The sequence below is a fragment of the Physeter macrocephalus genome, unplaced genomic scaffold (assembly GCF_002837175.3).
Source record: "Physeter macrocephalus isolate SW-GA unplaced genomic scaffold, ASM283717v5 random_23, whole genome shotgun sequence".
Taxonomy (NCBI): domain Eukaryota; kingdom Metazoa; phylum Chordata; class Mammalia; order Artiodactyla; family Physeteridae; genus Physeter; species Physeter macrocephalus.
In genome coordinates, this window is record NW_021145307.1 from 61224 (window position 1) to 71225 (window position 10002).

A 10002-nucleotide genomic window follows, 5' to 3' on the forward strand; every position below is an offset into this window, starting at 1 on the left:
CCTTTCCTGGGTATAGTGTCTCTTGTCAGAGGGAATGTACACAGATTGGAAACCTGTTGAGGTCACATCTGGGTAACAAGGAGGGAAAGGAGGGAGAACTCTCAGACACTTTCAACCTCAAGTCCACCTGTCATCAAGATCATAGGTATTGGAGATCATCTGAAACATTATGTCGTCATCAACAGTTTGGTGACAAACATCCAACAGGCCTGGTCTGGATATCTTGGGAAAGCTGTCTTATCAGATGTTGTCTCTTCCAGTTCTAGGAACTCTTTACTTTCAGGACACCAGATAATGTGCAGGTCCAGTCAGGGTTCAGTGCTTCCTTTAGGTGTGTCACATGAATCCAAGGGTCTATGCCTTGGAGTTTGACAACCCAAGGGCTGGTTAGCAGAACCTGATAGGGGCCTCTCCAGTGAGATTGAAGAGAGTTCTTCTTAAGATGTCTTTTCCAATAGACTAAATATCCAGTTTGCAAGATGTCATGTTTAAGGTCTTCATCTCCCAAGGGCACACTGTGAAAAGATTGCTCTACCAGAGCATGATAATTATTATTTCTTTAAATGCTTTTCTCCTTTTTTTTCTTTCTCTTTATTTATTTCTTTTTTGGCTGCATTGGGTCTTCGTTGCTGCATGGGCTTTCTCTAGTTGCTGAGAGCAGGGGCTACTCTTCATTACGGTGCGCGGGCTTCTCATTGTGGTGTCTTCTCTTGTTGTGGAGCATGGGCTCTAGGCACGCGGGCTTCAGTGGTTATGGCACTCGGGCTCAGTAGTTGTGGCGTGTGGGATCTAGAGCGCAGGCTCAGTAGTTGTGGCACACGGGCTTAGTTGCTCCGTGGCATGTGGGATCTTCCCGGACCAAGGCTCAAACCCGTGTCCCCTGCATTGGCAGGCAGATTCTTAACCAGTGTGCCACCAGGGAAGTCCAGCATGACTATTTTTAATACAAGCAATTATGCCTTTGAAATATTGGAGTATTTCTCCTTTTATCAATTGTGGGTCAAAAGAATCAAGAGCCAAGTGCACTGGATGACCTGTGACTATCTCAAAGGATAAGATTCATGGGTTCCAAAAATGGGTGGATCTGAGATTTAGAAAGACCAACAGCAGTGCTTTTGACCAAGGTATTTGGAGGGTCTCTATAAACTTTGCCAATTGAGTCTTATTAATGCCATTAATGTGTTCAAGTAAACAAGAGGATCGAGGGAATTCCCTGTCAGTCAGTCCAGTGGTTAGGGCTCCATGCTTTCACTGCCAAAGGCCACCCGTGGGTTCAATCCCTGGTCGAGGGTGGCATGTACAGTGAAAGTTTTGTAAAACGGGCCAAACAGCACAGACTTGTTGAAGTATGTGGCAAGTAAAATGGGTTCCTTTATCACTATGAAATACAAAAGGAGTTCCCCAAGTAGGGGTAGTTTTTTCTAAAAGGATTTTAGCCACAGAAGAGGCAGTAGCCTGTCTACAAGGGAAGGCTTTAGTCCAGTGTGAAAACACGTAGACCATGACTAAAACATTTATACACATAAGATGGAGGAAGTTGTATGAAATCCATTTACCAGATTTCAAATGGTCCATTAGGCGGTTTAAAGTGTCCAGCAGTACGAACAGGCTTCCCTGGGTTATACTTCAGACAAGTGGGACAAGTGAGGTAGGCACTTTTTGTGGTGTTGTTAATGTTTCCTCACCAATATTGATTCATGAATGCTATCACTTTATTAGTAGATCAATGGTTTAATGCATGTACAGTGGTGAAAAGTGGGAATTTTAGAGTCTCCAGTAGGACTGGCTTGTTACTTGACCCAAACTGGAGCCTTCTCTTTTTATGAAACCAAGAGTTGTTGAATTTCCAAACTTGTTTTTCCTTTTCTGAGGCCAATTGTTGGGGTTCTCTAGCCAGTTTTTCTAAGTTATCCTTTGGGGGAAATATTCCTTTGGACCATGACAGAGGTTTGGCTGCTCTTGGTCCCATTAAGGACAGCATTCTTGTGGAAATATCAGCAAAGTGATTTTCCTTAGCTTCTAAAGTGTCATGTTTAGAATGCCCCAGAACCTTAATAATAATTAAAGTGGCAGGTAAAAGTATTGCATCCAGTAATTCCTGAATATAAGGGCCATTTTTAATTTTATTTCCACTGGAAGTGAGGGGAAGCCATGTTGCTTCCACAACATTCCAAAATCATGAACTACTCCTAAAGCATATCTACTATCAATATAAATATTGGCAATTTTGGGGAATTCCTTGGCGGTCCAGTGGTTAGGACTCTGTGCTTCCACTGCAGGGGGCGCGGGTTCCATCCCTGGTCAGGGAACTAAGATCCCACATGCCGCGCAGCACAGCCAATAAATAAATAAATAAAATAAAAATAAATAAATAAACATCGGCAATTTTGTCCTTGGCTAAAGAACAAGAACGATATAATTCAGCCTGTTGGGCTGAAGTAGCCGTTGATAAAGATGCTGCCTCAAGACAACATCAAAAGGAGTAGCACAGCATAGCGAGCATGATATTAGCCTTTGTTACCTTTTAAATAAGAAACATCAGTCAACCATGAGAAGTCAGCGTTATCCAGAGGAATTTCCTGCAGACCATCACAAGGAGTCAGGAGGTGGTCCATCAGTGTTAAACAGCCATGAGGAATTTCATCAGTGACAGAGTGGAGAAGAGTAGCAGGGTTAAAATTATTACAACAAAAAAGAGTTATGTGAGGAACAGTTAACACAAGGACTTCATAGGAGGTGAGGTGGCTGACTGAGAACTATCGAGTGTGGTGAAAATTCAGGAAAACGTCTACTGCATGAGATACAAAAATGGATAAAGGGGATCTCACAAGGATTTTCTCAGAGGTCATAACCAAAAGGGCAGTGGCTATAATGGCTCTAAGGTAAGGAGCGTATCCATGTGCCACTGGGTCCAGTTACTGGCTATAACACCCTATGGATCGATGGAGGTCCTTGTATTTTGGAGTGAGTACCCCAAGTGCTCTCTATTCCCTTCCTTTTCATATACGAAAAGGGAAAGGTGAATCTGAGCATTGGGTTTCCCAAGGTCAGGTATGTTCATCAAACTCTCCTTTTAAGGCCTTGAAGTCTATATTGTCTGGCTCAAAATTGGGTCAGGGTTGTTATTGTTGACTAAAACATACAGAGGTTTGGCCATAAGAGAAAAATTTGGAATCCAGTTTCAGCAATTACCAACTAGCCCAAGAAAACCTCCCAGTTAACTCTTAGTTTGGGGTTTGGGGAAACTTAGGACACAATGAGTCCTATCTGGATCCAAGTGTAGCCTTTGTTCTATTATCAAATGCCCTAAATATTGAACCTGGGTTTGGGCAAACCGTAATTTTTCTTTGGTGAATTTATGTCCCTTTAAGGCTAAAAGCTTTAGCGAGCGGATGTTGTGTTCCTGTGAGGAGGCTTGAAAAGGAGAGCAGAGAAGCAAATCATCCACATATTGCAACACAATAAAACCTCTAAGGAACTTTATATCATATAGATCAGCCTTCAGGATTTGCAAGAAGTAGGGACTCTCAGTAAAACCTTGAAGCCTTACTGTCCAGGTGAGTTGTTTTTCTTCCCAAGTGAAGGCTAAGAGGTATTGGCTAGCTTCATCAACTGGAATACTAAAGAATGCACTGCATTTCTTTACTGTAAATCAATTACAGTAAAGAATTAGCTTCCCAGGAATGGATGTCAGTAACATATGAGGGTTAGGAATGACAGGGTGTCCAGGGATGTTTATTGTCAATGTTGTTTATTGGAGGTCCTGGACCAACTTCCACCCTTGGCCCTCAGGTTTTCTCACTGGTAAAACTGGGAGTGTTACAGGGGCTAATACAAGGGATAATGAGGTCTTGAACCTTGTAATCTTCTGTCATGGAATGTATGCCTTGAAGGGCTTCTTGACTTACAGGGTATTGATTAATTCTGAGAAGAGGTTTTGAGGAATCTATTAGAATTTTTTTTAAATTTATTTTATTATTATTTTATTTATTTTTATTTTTGGCTATGTTGGGTCTTCGTTGCTGCTCGCATGCTTTCTCTAGTTTCGGCGGGCAGGGGCTACTCTTCGTTGTGGTGCGCGGGCTTCTCATTGCGGTGTCTTCTCTTGTTGTGGAGCACGGGCTCTAGGCGCGCGGGCTTCAGTGGTTATGGCACTCGGGCTCAGTAGTTGTGGCACACGGGCTTAGTTGCTCCGCGGCCTGTGGGATCTTCCCAGACCAGGGCTCAAACCCATGTCCCCTGCATTGGCAGGCAGATTCTTAACCACTGCGCCACCAGGGAAGCCCTCTATTTGAATTTTGATGGGAGGTGTGCTGTGACTTTTGCCAACATCATTTGGAGATTTTTTTCCCATGAGAAAGGTGGTAGCTGATTCAATAGGGACAAATGATCAGTGTTTCCAGAATCAGCTCTAGTACTGTCAGAGATGGAAGGCATAAAGAATGTCAAAGGGTCATTTGGTTCATCTGGATGGTTACTTTGATTGAAATTATTTCCTCCTTTTGAGAGAAGGAAATTCTTGAATGATGCTTCTCTAAGAAATCTCAGCCTAATAAATGGGTAAGAGGAGAGGAACTAAGTATAAAAGGGTGTGTATCTCTCAAAGGACCTAAACAAAATAAATAGATTCAGAGACAGGAACGCCCCTCTTTTTTTTTTTTTTTTTTTTTGGCTGTTTGACATGTGGGATCTTAGTTCCCCTACCAGGGTTTGAACCTACACCCCTGCAGTGGAAGCATGGAGTCTTAATCACTGGACCACCAGGGAAGTCCCTGAGGCAGGAACCTCTTGAGGTTCATTAGCGGTCCTCACTATCTGAACTGTGTTAGCACTCTGAGGCAGGGGCTGTTTTATAATAGTGGGGTCAAGAGTAGCTCTGGTGTCAGCTAGGACTGGAAGAAATTCATCCCCAATCTGGAGAAATGTTTCTCCAAACTGATTAAAAGGGAAGTTTGGGAAGAGCCCCTGTAGATCCTTGGAGCCTCATCATTTTGAGAATTAAGAGGACGTTGGAAAGACTGCTTAAAGGGCTGAAGGCATCTAAAGCACTTAAATTTGTAACAATCTTTTTTCCAATGTCCTGTCTCTTTGCAATAATAGCAGAAACTAGGAGGGTTTGGGTTTCATTTAGGAGATTTCATTTGCTGGAGTTGAAAATTAAGAATTTTGGCGGTCTTCCTTAAATCTGAAGTGGACGTAGTTTCCCATTCCATCCTGGTCCTTTTAACTAAAAGGGAAAGTTCCCAGCTCAGCTCATTAACAAATATAGAGCTAAAATCTACCCGGGTGGAATCAACATCTAAAGGAAGGGCCATCTTTTTTTAAAATAATCTGAAGCCCATTGCAGTAGCCATGAACAGGTTCATCAGATTTTTGTGTGCAAGGTTGAATTTTGTTCCAATCAACAGACTTTCAAATTTCCCTATTGAGTCACTTAACGACTGTATGAGCCTGATCATACAATAAATTAGCAGGCTGGTCTCCCAGTTGTAATTCTAGAGATCTGTCAGGATTTTTCTAATTATTTTCAATTTTCATCCAATGCTGGGCCTGGCCTTCACTGACAGGTATAGAAAATCGCTGATAAAGGGAATCTCCTGGCCGTGCAATTGTTAGGACTCAGCGCTTTCACTGCCAGGGCCCAGGTTCGATCCCTGGTTGGGGAACTAAGATCCCACAAGCTGTGTGGCACAGCCAAAAAAAAAAAAAAAAAAAAAGCTGATAAGTCAGAGAAACCAGGTTAATAAGTCTGAATGACTTTACTAAATTTCTCAGCAAATCTGTGAGAAACTTCAGTTACTTTGGGAAAATCTTTGACTATGGCTTTCAGTTCAGCTTTAGTCCAGGGAGTATAAGTTATTAAAGGTTTAGCCTCTGGATCCTCAGAAGGCTTAATTTTAAAGGAACAGATTCTGACAAGTTCAGAAGAAAAGGGAGCAGGAGATTTTCATAGAAAAGGGGCAATTCAGGGAGAGAATCGGTACTGGGGAACTGAGGGTATAGAGGAGGCCTAGGTGGTGTAGGAGGGAAAGAGGAAGATGGCCCCATAGACAGAGACAAGATGACACCAGAAGTGGCGCCTGAGACAAAGAAGCCAAAGAAGAAGAGCCCTGAGGCTTCCGGAAACATGTTTTCTTTCTTTAATCATTTGTTGGCCTCAGTTAACCTTAAAATCTTATTTTGCAGAGAGGCAATTTAGACTCCAGATAATGTTGGGAAGCCTCAAAAGATCAATCAAAATAAGCATTCCACTCAGTTCTGGAAATGTTTGAGCTATTGTAGTCCAATTTGGCTTTAAGGAAATTAAGTTTGGGGATTTCCAAAGTTCCCCATCATGGCCATCGATATTCTAAATTGCCTTTGTTCAAGTTGGTCAGTTTAGTTAGAAATGAGTATGAGGAAGAACTGCAGTTTTAAAACATAACATCGGCTAGAGTCCCTAGAGGTGGGGCACTCTCAAAATATTTAGATAACCTGGATCCCATTTCTCAGAAGTTTTTCTCTAGAGTAAAAGAAAAAATTTCAAACAGCTTCAACAGCTTCCAGCTTCAAACAGCTCAATTCAGACAGCTTGCAAGCTAATATCAACCAATTCTAAGGAAACAGCTTGGACCCAGAGGAGCCAGGCCAAAGACTTTTTCAGCCAGTTTCCAGAGAATAGCTTACTCCAAAGGAATAGGCCAAAGGTGGCAAAACTGGCACAGTTTAAGTGAAGCAGCCCCTCTTCCCAAAGGAATGGGCCAAAGGCATTTTCAGCCAGCTTTGGTTGAAACAGTCTGATCTCAAAATCAGACTGAAGTATCAAATGAGTACTCACATGCAGAACAAGGTCTTAACTCAAAAGACAAAACCTAAAAATAAACCCTGAATAAATCCTGGAAAGCTTCAAATGCAAAGAGGGTGTGAGCTCCAATCCAGGAGAAAGACACACCTTCAAACTCCAGGGTTGGTGAGAAAGCACTGAGTGAAAATGGGCTCAATTGTGGGTACCACACCTGTCTGCTCACCAGCCCCAGAGCCTTCAGGGATCTTCTCTGGTCTCTGTATGGGCCACCAAAATGTTGACCTAAAATAAAAAGACTGCCAGTTATTTTTCCAGCAAATATGGGTTTATTCGGAATCAGCAGGGAATTCAAGCCACATGCAAGTCCCTGTACAGCAGGGGAAGGAGAACTCTTTTATAGAGGGGAAAAGGAAGTTGGGAGGACTATAGTAAACAAAGAGCCCATGGCTTTTCATTGGCTAAGTCTTTGCCAGAAAAGGAGTCTTTTTTCTTGCTGTTGGGCTCTGTTTCCTGTTGTAGACCCTTCTGGTCTCCCAACTCTATTTAACTGAGGTTTCTGTTTATTAATTTTTTATAAGGGGAAACCTGAAATAATGTGCCTGTTTTTTATTAATATAATCTGAATGGGTTTCTGTAATCTACAGCTTCCCTCCTCATGCACACTCTCATTTTAGATGCTTAGAATTCAAAAAACCCAAACAGCCTATAGGAGAAATATCTGCTATGGTATGAGTACCCAAGGTCCACCATGCGTCATCCCCCATCTTTACAGAGGGGTCCAGAAGGCTTCCTGAGCTCAGGCCTCCAAGTCAGGGCCTTGTTGCCATAGTTGCTTCTCAAAAATCTTGCCCTCACCCCCACCCCAATCATCTCCTGGCGCCCTCTCTTACCCCCAGGGGCTAAACTGGGCTCAGCCACACCTGTCCACAGCTGCTCTCCTCAGAGGCAGAGGGTCTCTCTCCCAGACCCCAACACAGATCATTTCCTCTTTCTCTCAAGAACCACCCTCCACATGGCATAGACTGCACCTCACTAAAATGAGTACTCTTGAAGTAGGGCTGCTCATTTGAGACCAAAGTGCTGAGTCCTGGGGCAATTTCTGTCTCCAGTATGCCTCAGCTGCTTGGGGGATGTATTGGAGGAAAGGAAGGGAGGCCCAGGTGGTGACCTTGTGCCAGCATGGTCCCTGGAGACCAGGTGATAGAGGCAGGGGATGGGAGTGTCTGGTAAAGTGAAATGGAAAGAGGAGCAGTTACTCTTTCCTGCCACCAGCGGGAGCTTCAGGCGACATCTTGACCGTACCAGTCAACTTGGCTTCTGGTACAGAGCGGAGTCAAATATGTCAACTTTTATCAATGGTCTCTCAAATATTCCCACTCAGAGGGACACTGCACCGAGTTACATGGCATGCGCATTTTAGACCCCATCTCAAGTTATTTTGGAGCACAGTCCAGAAAGTCTCCTTCTTCCAAGCGAGAGACAACAGCACAGTAACTTAGCAAGGCAATGTTATAGCCAAGGGAATAGGGTTGCCAAATTTAGCAAATAAAAATGCAGGATGCCAAATTAACTCTGAATTTCAGATAAACACGAATAATGATTTCCCAAATATTGTGTGGGACATAGTTATACAAAAAACTTGTTCATTGATTATCTGAAATTCAGATTTAACTGAACACCGTCTATTTTACCTGACAACCTTACCAGGGGTTACATCCACTTTTAACAGTTTTCCAAACTAAAATGTTTGCAGCCTTGCTCTGTGATGACACCCTTCTGGTGTGCGTTAGAGCAGACACCCCAGATTCGTTTCCAATTTCTGCACATCTTTTCACAAGAAGATGCAGCACTGTCCAGCTTAGTCACATGGAGTGTATGTGGCCCTGACCTTAACCTGCTGAAACAATCTCCTGCCCCCTCTGCTCAGCACCTTTCAAAAGCTTGGCTGGGAGAAACAATATTTTTTAACGATTATCTCAAGAATGTCTTTTTTTCTAGGTCAGTGATAATCAACCTTTTTAGTGTGAGAAGGACAATTCAGAAAAAAAAGTAACTTGTTACCATTTTTTTTTAAAGAAATTATCTTTTTTATCAGGAATGTAGTATCAACAACTTCGCTTAAGTGTGCTTTTATTGTTTCTCCAACCACTAAAGGGCTTCATTCTTTTGGCTAAACTTTCAGAAACTACATAACATGCCTGCTCTGGTGTATCTGATGGAATGCTCCACCTTTTACCAAAGCTTGTGGTCCAGGAAAGAATTTTTGGAGCTGGTTCAGTTGTTTTTCCTTAATTGACCCTGGAATCCACTTAATTGCAAAATGTGCTTTGTCTCTTTTTATTCAGGCGTAACGACCACACAGTAAAAGTGCACAAAGTGTGCTAATCTTAAATCTCAGTGAAATTCTAAATTTGTATACACCTGAGTAGCCACCACCTAGATCAAGATATAGAACTTTCCTGCACTCCAACAAGTATTTCTGTGCTCTTCCCAGTCACTACTTCTATCCACTATTCTGACTTCTATAATCGTTGATTAGTTTTGTTCTTGAATTGTTTATAATTGGAATCATACAGTTATGATACTTATATTTGTTGAACATAATTTCTGTGAGATCCACCTGTGTGGGTGTACATATCAGTAATTCATCCTTTTTTATTGCTGCATAGTATTCCATTGTATGACTATATTACAACTGATTTATCAATTTTCCTTATTAATGTTGTTTCTGGGTTTTGGCTCTTATGAATAAAGCTTCAACAGACACTTTGTTACACTCATGTCTTTTGGTGCACTCATTTCTCTTGTGTCTAATCATAGGAGTATTGTTATTGGGTCATGGTATAGGTATATGTTCAGCTTTAGTGAATACTACCAAACAATTTTCTACCCACCCTCCCCACCCCTCAGCAGTGTATGAGAATTTCACTCACTCTACCTCTTCACCAACATTTGGCGTTGACAGCTTTTAAAATTTTAGCCATTCTGGTGGGTGTTTGGTGGAATCTCTTGATGGTTTACATTTTCATTTCTCTCAAGTCATCTTGCATAGCTTTTCATATGCATTTTTTTTTTTTTTTTTTTTTTTTTTTTGCGGTACACGGGCCTCTCACTGTTGTGGCCTCTGCCGTTGCGGGGCACAGGCTCCCGACGCGCAGGCTCAGCGGCCATGGCTCACGGGCCCAGCCGCTCCGCGGCATGTGGGATCTTCCCGGACC